The following is a 9,110-nucleotide window of genomic DNA, read 5'->3' on the forward strand; positions in this document are numbered from 1 at the left end:
CAACCAGTTGTCACTTCCTCAGCCCAGGAGCTGGTATGGAAGTAGGTATTAGGCATCTGTTGCTTTGTGTTATGGCTAATGCATGAGAGAGATGCTTTTCTAGAACCAAAGAGCCCTAGCTATGCCACTGAGGATGAAGAAAGATTGCAGGGGACCAACTGGTTTTCGTTTGGACCATGATTAAGAGAAGGCTCCCTTGCTCTAATGCTTTTAAAATCAGCTCCCCTCCAAAGCACTTGGGTTACGTATATGCTATCTTGCAGAAAGACTCAGCATTTGAGATTCAAGCCAAATGCTTTTTAGCCCACTTAAAAAACACACTGCTGCCTTGGGCCCTGCCGGCTGCAGGGGCTGACTGGGCTGGAAGCCAGCTTTGAGGCTGACCATCATAGCTCTTGCCACTTAGTACGAAGGGAAGATTGGTGACATGGTTTATATTAGTAGCAATGCTAACCGTTTACTGGATACCTTACACATGGCCCAGGCACTTTTTTTAAAAGCCAACTTTCTCTCATTATTAAATAGTAAAATCTGACTTATTATTATTATTTTTTTTTTGTGGTACGCGGGCCTCTCACTGTTGTGGCCTCTCCCGTTGTGGAGCACAGGCTCCAGACGTGCAGGCTCAGCGACCATGGCTCATGGGCCTAGCCGTTCCGCGGCCGGGGCACGAACCCATGTCCCCTGCATCGGCAGGCGGACACTCAACCACTGCGCCACCAGGGAAGCCCTAAAATCTGACATTTTAAAAGGCACAGACGCTTATATTATTTTGCTATTGAAAAAGTTGGTATGTAGCATATTGTTCTCCCAGATTCACAGATTAAAAATCAATGTCTGAGAGAAAATGTAACAAAATTATAATTGGGAAGAGAGGGAGTGACTAATTCGGTGACTTTAAGTTTCATGAGGGAAGAACACTTTTATTGTTTTTTTTTTCTATTTTCTGTCTAGTGTTAAACACAGTGCCTGGTGCATAGTAGGCACTCATCAGATATTTATTGAATGAATGAATAAGTGAATGAATATATGAAACCTTTAAGGAGGAAGAACTGACCAAACATTAAAATGAAAACTTCGGTAACACCAAGTGTAAATATGAGCTTCCTTACAACAACAGTTGATTACATGAGAGGAAAATCTATCTAGTTTTCTTTATACCCTATTTTAACTAGAGCAGAAAATGGATGTCCCAAAGTCTCAGACAAATGAATTGTCCTTGCAACATGTCTATCTTACCAGAAGTTCCTAGACATTGTATGACCTCAACTTGCCAGTTTTCCAGCTGTAGTTTCTTAACTAAAGTGTTTCAAGATAAATTTGGTTAGTTTTTAGTCAAATGCAGGACCCAAGTGACTCTGTGTAAAGAGTAACTTAGAATCCTCATGTCAGTTTTGGTATTTATAAAGTTGGACCAGTTACATAATTTGTGGGGACCAGTACAAACTGACAATGTGGGGCCCTTGTTCAAAAATTACTAAGAATTTCCAGACAGCAATAGCAGAGCATCACACCAAATGTAGGTCCTTCTAAACTGGGGACCTGTGTGACTACATAAGTGGCATGCCCATGAAAACAATTCTATATAGATTGCTTGTCTTTCAGGGACTCCTGAAGCATTGGTTAGTTCATATTTGCAGCAAGAGCGCATGGAAATTACAGGGTTATTTGATTATTTCAAACATGGAGATGAGAAGTAGGGAAAATGTAATGTATAGGTGGAACTAAAACCTAGGGTAGAGATTATGACAAAAAATTTCACATATGTAATTTGCTCCCATTCACTATTCACATAATGTTCTTAGATCTTACAGTATATTTTTAGCATTTTGCTTTTTTTTTTTTTGCGGTACGCGGGCCTCTCACTGTTGTGGCCTCTCTCGTTGCGGAGCACAGGCTCCGGACACGCAGGCTCAGCGGCCATTGCTCATGGGCCCAGCCACTCTGCAGCATGTGGGATCTTCCCGGACCGGGGCACGAACCCGTGTCCCCTGCATCAGCAGGCGGACTCTCAACCACTGCGCCACCAGGGAAGCCCTAGCATTTTGCTTTTGGGTAACCTGAGAGTTATGATATCTAGGCAACTTAAAATGTCTTTGATAAGTTTCATTCATTCTAAGTGTAGTAATTACAGTCTGTAATACTGCCGTACTGTATGGCTTTATTTTCTAATATTAAACAACTCTACCATTATGGACCAGCTGAAACTACGCTTGAAGCTACTTTTCTTAGATTTGGTCTCATCTGATCGTACCTTATAAAAGTTTATTGAAGAAGACTGAAGCATATCCTACTGGCCCAGAACTGAAGAGAAATGAGTTTTTTTAGGTCTGTAGGCTAGTAATACTCAAGAAATGCTTCTTGCATAATGAATGCTAATGTGTCACAGGCAATTACCATAGATGCTGATCAATGACAGTAATACTAAATGATGCCTCACCTTTTAACAACTGTGGTGAATACCTTAGAAGTATGTATTCTATTAATCTGAAAAGTTATCACTAAAACATTTCAAAAATTCAAATAATGCACTGAATTTTGCCCTGATTCAATTTGAGTAATTTCATTAAAATAATGGTTCACAAGATGATTTATATGCAATTAATTTTGGATTTATTGTGATGCTTGGTCCTTTGGTTTATTGAGATATAATTTACATATAGTAAAATTCACCCTTCTTTGGTGTACAGTTCAATGAATTTTGACAAACTTACATACTCACGTAATTGCCTCTACAATTAAGATAGAGAACATCTCCATCATCCCAAAAGTTTCCTTCAACTCCCTTTGTAGATAAATCCTTCTCCTCACTCCAGTCCCTACACACCACTGATATGATTTCTGTCCTTCTAGTTTTGCATTTTGTAGAATGTCATATAAAAGAAATGATTTGTATTATTTAAATTATTTTGAGTTTGTCTTCTTTTACTTATCATTATGCTTTCCTTGCTCCAGCAGTATTTGGTAATTATCTTGTTTTTAAAGCCCATCTAATAAGTATGTAGTGGTATCTCATTGTGGTTTTGGTATTAATTTCCCTAATAACAAATGATATTAAGCATTTTTTCTTGTATTTGCTCCATGTATCTTCTTTGGTAAAGTATCTTGTTCAAATCTTTTCCTTGATAAATGGAATATTTATAAATGGAATGGAATATTTATAAATGGAATATTTCCTGCCATATCAATAAACAAAGGATGTCATAGTCACCAATGATTGCAGCCCTCCAACGTGAGCTGGTGAGTCCTGAGGAAACTCAGGGCTGAAAATAGCAGCCATCAGACTGCAGCCACTCCCTGCAGCGAGCCCTGCGGAAACTCAGGGTGTGAAAATACAGGCCCCAGATAGCTAAGGTGCATATCAAAGGAATGATTTCAGTGAGCCCAGACTCTTGCATCTTCCCATACACAGAAAAGCACTAAATCCCTTAACTTGAGATATCTGGTTTTCTTTATTTAACAATAATCTTTTTTTTTTGACAACTGATTATCAGTTTATTAAAAATGTTGATTTAAGCATCTGCAATAGTGACTTCAACCTCGACTCCTGGCTCAATACTGATAGAAGTGATCTGCTTGACAATCTCAGAGGACTGTGCAGGTCAATAAGTCGCTTGTGGATCCTCATCTGGAAACGATCCCAAGTCAACCTTCAACACAAGGAGTTTTCCTTGTAGTTATTCTCAAAGTCTTGGTAGGCATCGGAACCCGTCCTTTCACCTTGAGATTCTTTTCCTTTGCGCCTCTGATGAGGTCAGCACAAACCTTCTCCAAAGACTTCACGTTGCGGCTGATGAGGGTGATTCGAATCCGGTGAATTGCCACCTCGGGCTCCACGGGAGTCTTTTCGGTATCTGTAAAAGCCATGGCTGCGGCACGGCTTCCTGACCGACTTGTTCCTCAGCGAGGGCGAACAGCGGTGAGTCAGGAGCATGAGTGGGTAGCCTGAGGCTCCGCTGCAGCGGCGACCGCGTCTTCCTCCAAGAGCTAACAATAATTTTTTGACTTCCGACTACCTGACTACCTGCTCTTTGCTGCAAAACTCCTCTATATCCTGGCTCCTCCCCTCGTCTCCTCGGAGCAGTTTCTCAGTTATCTGAAACGCTGTCTCCCAGGCTGCTGTCCTCACTTTGCCCCAAATAAAACTTAACTCGCAACTCTCATGTTGTGCATTTTCTTTAAGTCAACATCCTGTTACTTTCTTTTTATTTATTTATTAAGAATATTTTTTGAGTTTAAAATTTTTTTTCCAGGTTTATTGAGAAGTTTAAGGTGTACAACATAAATAAATAATTGATATAAGTTTAAGGTATACAACATAATGATTTGATATACGTATGTATTGCAAAATGATAACCATAATGTTTAATTAACATTCATCATCTCACACAGTTACAAAATTCTTTTTCCTATGATGAGAACTTTCAAGATCTACTCGCTTAGCAACTTTCAAATGTACAATACAGTACCGTTAGTGATAGTTATCACACTGTACATAACCTTATAAGTGGAAGTTTGTACCTTTTGATCGCTTTTGCTCAGTTCTCCCACTCCCCACTCCTTGCCTCTGTTTTATTTCTGTGAAAAATGATATTGGAGTCTTGTTAGGGCTTGCATTGAATCTATAGGTGGCTTCAGGTTCTATGAACATTTTAACAATATCAATTGTATCAATACATGAATATAGGATATCTTTTGATTTATTTGTGTCTTCAATTTCTTTCATTAACATCTTATAGTTATTAATGTAGAGATTTTTCACCTCCCTAGTTAAATTTATTCCTAAGTATTTTATTGTTTTTGATGCTATTGGGATTTTTAAAAATTTCTTTTTTAGATAATTCATTGTTAATGTATAGAAACACAGCTGATTTTTGTATGTTGATATTGCATCTTGCAACTTTACTAAATTCATTTATTAGTTTTAACAGTTTTCTTTTTGTAACATCTTTAGGATTTTCTACATGTAAAATCATGTCATCTGAAAATAGAGATAATTTTGCTTACTTCCAGTTCTGATGCTCTTTATTTTATTTTATTTTTTGCCTGATTTTTCTGGCTAGGACTTCCAGTACTTGTTGAATAGGAGTGGTGAGAGTGGGTAAACTTGTCTTCTTCCCAATCTTAGAGGAAAAGGTTTCAACCTTCACCAACTCTATATTAGTTGTGGACATGTCATATATGGCCTTTATTATGTCAAGGCATGTTTCTTCTATATCAATTTGTTGAGAGATTTTTTTTTAATCATGAATAGATGTTGAATTTTGTCAAATGTTTTTTCTGCAACTATTGAGATGACCTTATGAATTTTATCTTTCATTTGATTAATGTGATGTATTACACTTATTGATTTGTGTATCTTGAACCATTCCTGCCTCTCAAGGGTCAATCTCTCTTAATCATGGTATATGATCTTTTTAATGTGCTATTGAATTTGGTTAACTGGTATTTTGTTGAGAATTTTTGCATCTATATTCATCAGGGTTATTGGCTGTCATTTTCTTTTCTTGTAGTATTCTTGTCTGGTTTTGGTATCAGGGTGATGGTGGCTTCATAGGATGACTCTGGGAATGTTGCCTCCTCTTCAATTTTTTGGCAGAGTCTGAGAAGAATTGACATTAATTCTTCTGTAAATGTTTGGTAGAATTCACCAGTGAAACCATCTTGTCCTGGACTTTTTCTTTTGTGAGGTTTTTTTTTTTTTTGCGTTACGCGGGCCTCTCACTGTTGTGGCCTCTCCCGTTGCGGAGCACAGGCTCCGGACACGCAGGCTCAGCGGCCATGGCTCACGGGCCTAGCCGCTCCGCGGCATGTGGGATCCTCCCAGACCGGGGCACGAACCCATATACCCCGCATCGGCAGGTGGACTCTCAACCACTGCTCCACCAGGGAAGCCCCTGTGAGGTTTTTGATTGCTGTTTCACTCTCCTTACTCATTATTGGTCTGTTTGAATTTTCTATTCCTTCATGATTCAGTCTTGGCATATTGTACGTTTCCAGGAATTTAGCCATTTCTTCTAGGTTGTCCAGTTTGTTGGCATATAGTTTTTCATAGTAGTCTCTCATGATCCTTTGTATTTCTGTGGTATCCGTTATAATTTTATTTATCTTTCACTTATTATTTTATTTATTTGGGTCCTCTCTCTTTTTCTCTTGCTTAGTCTAGCTAAAGGTTTGTTTATTTTTTTATCTTTCCAAAGAGCAAACTCTTGGTTTTATTTTTCTTTTCTGTTGTTCTCACATTCTCTATCTTTTTATTTCTGCTCTAATCTTTATTATTTCCTTCCTTCTGCTAACTTTGGGCTTAGTTGGTTCTTCTATTTCTAGTACCTTGAGGTGTAAAGTTAGCTTGTTTATTTGAGAACTCTCTTTTTTCTTAATGTATGTGTTTATCACTATAAATGTTCTTATTTCTGCTTTTGCTTCATCCAGTAAGTTTTGGTATATTGTGTTTACATTTTTTTAAGTCTCAATATGCTTTAAAACTTTTCCTTTAATTTCTTCCTTGAGCTATTGGCTGTTCAAGAGTGTGTTAACTTCCATATTTTGTGATTTTCCAGTTTTCCTCCTGTTATTGATTTCTAGTTTCATATTACTGTGGTCAGAAAAGATACTTGGTATGATTTCAGTCTTCTTAAATTTGCTAAGATTTGATTGTGGCCTACCATGATCTATTCTAGAAAATATTCCACGTATGCTTGAGAAGAATGTGTATTTTGCTGTTTGTAAGATGGAATGTTCTGGATAGGTCCATTTGGTCTATAGCATTGCTCAAATCTATTGTTTCCTTATTGATTCTCCATCAGGAGGAGTGGGGTATTAAGGCCCCCAACTATTATTGTATTGCTGTTTATGTCTTATTTTAGGTCTGTTTAATATTTGCTTTATATATTTAGGTGCTCCAATGTTGAGTGCTTAAATATTTAAAATTGTCATATATTCTTAATAAATTGGCCCCTTTTTCATTATATAATGATCTTCTTTGTCTCTTTTCACCATTTTTATCTTAAAGTCTATTTTGTCTAATGTGAATATAGCTACCCCCACTTGATTTTGGTTACCGTTTGCTTGAAATATCATTGCAATCCCTTCACTCTCACTGTGTGTGTCTTAAAGCTAAAGTGTCTCTTTAGTAGGAAGCATATTGTTGGTTTTTTAAAAAAAATTATTCATCCATTCTATGTCTTTTGATGGCATAATTTAGTCCATTTACATTTAAAGTAACAATTGATAGCTAAGGATTTACTATTGTCATTTTGTTAATTGTTTTCTGAATGTTTTGTAGATTCTTTGTTCCTTGCTCCCTATTTGCTCTCTTCCTTTGTGACTTGGTGATTCCTTGTAGCAGTATGCTTTGACACCTTTATCATAATCTTTTGTGTAACTACTATAGGTTTTTCCTTTGTGGTGCTATGAGGCTCACATAAAATATATAACATCCTATTTTAAGCTGATAACAACTTAACTTTAATAGCATTTCTAAACTTTACACTTTTCTTTCCCCACCCTACTCATATTTTAGGTTATTATAGTTACAGTTTACACATTTTTATTTTGCATATCCAATGAAAAATTATTGTAGTTATGGTTATTTTTACCACATTTGTTTTTCTAACTCTTCAACTAGAGTTGCAAGTGAATTATGCACCGCCATCACATTATTAGAGAATCTGACTTTTGAGTATATATTTACTATTACCAGTGAGTTTTACACCTGCATTCATATGTTTTTATGTTAATTAGTATCCTTTTATGTCTGCCTGAAGAACTCCTTTTAGCATTTCTTGTGAGGCAGGTCTAGTGGTGATAAATTCCCTCAGCTTTTGTCTGTTTGGAAAAGTCTTTATCTCTCCTTAATTTCTGAAGGATAGCTTTGCCAGGTATTGTATTCTTGGTTGACAGTTTTTTATTTCAATATTTTGAATATATCCTTTCATTCTCTCCTGACCTGAAAATTTTCTGTTGAGAAATCCACACATAGTCTTATTGGGGCTGGGGACAGGGGTGGTGTGTGGAATTTCCCTTGTATGTGACATGTCACTTTTCTCTTATACTTTCATATTTGTCTCTTTGTCTTTGACCTTTGACAATTTAATGTGTCTTCCTGTAGCCATTTTCAAGTTCAACCTATTTGGGGTTCTCTGGGCCTCATGAATCTGGATGTCTATTACTCTCCCCAGGTTTGGAAAGTTTTCAGCCATTATTGATTTAAATATCTTTTTTTGGTCCCTTTCTCTTACTCTTGTCCTTCTGGGATTCCCAAAATATGTATATTGTTTTCCTGATAGTGTTCCACAAGTTTCATAGGCTTGCATCACTCTTTTTCATTCTTTTTTCTCCTCTGACTGGATAATTTCAAATGATCTTTCTTCTAGTTCTCTGATTATTTCTTCTGCTTGGTCAATCTATTGTTGAAGCTCTCTATTCAAGTCTTCAAGTCAGTCATTGTATTTTTCAGCTCTTGTAGTTCACTAAACTTCTTAAGAGGTTTTTTTGAATTCTTTATCAGACAGTTTATAGATCTTCATTTCTTTAGGGTCTGTTATTGGTGCTTTATTAGTTTCTTTTGGTGGTGTCATGTTTACCTGATTTGCTGTCATCCTTGATTCCTTGCATTGGTATCTGGACATTTGGATAAGTGCACCCCTCCTCCAGACCTTACAGGTTCACTTTGGCAGAGACAATCCTTCACTAGTCGGTTCTGCTTGGGGTTCTGGACTGGTCAGCTGGCAGTGTCTTTGGGCAGGTGGGGCTTGCTATTGGGGGGACGGTCTCTATTTGGTGAGGTCACTGCCCATGCACTAAAGTCCAGGGAAGTGCTACTGGCTGGGAATAGCTGGATAGGACTGCTGGTTTAGTTTTCTGTCTTAGCTAGGCTATATGATGGACTCCATGGTTGCACGGATTCTCTGGTTGGGCTTCCTAGTCAGGTAGGACTGGATGCTATACTTGGCAGTTGGGCAGGGCTATGAACTTGCTTTCCTGTGCAAGCAGGGCTGTAGAATATATTCCATGGATATTACTGCTCAATGGCTGGAGACCTGAATCTGACAGGGCTGCCCACCAAACTTCCTGGCAAGATGGGACCACTGGCTTAGCTCTGCCAATGG

The 9,110-nt window shown here is 37.7% G+C and overlaps 1 pseudogene; it reads right to left on the bottom strand.

Annotated features, from left to right (window-relative positions):
• Positions 1-3,512: 3,512 nt before the first annotated feature.
• Positions 3,513-3,926, bottom strand: LOC132508053 (small ribosomal subunit protein uS10-like; annotated as a pseudogene).
• Between the last annotated feature and the right edge of the window lie 5,184 nt (positions 3,927-9,110).

This window comes from Lagenorhynchus albirostris, chromosome 17, assembly GCF_949774975.1.
Source record: "Lagenorhynchus albirostris chromosome 17, mLagAlb1.1, whole genome shotgun sequence".
Lineage (NCBI taxonomy): Eukaryota > Metazoa > Chordata > Mammalia > Artiodactyla > Delphinidae > Lagenorhynchus > Lagenorhynchus albirostris.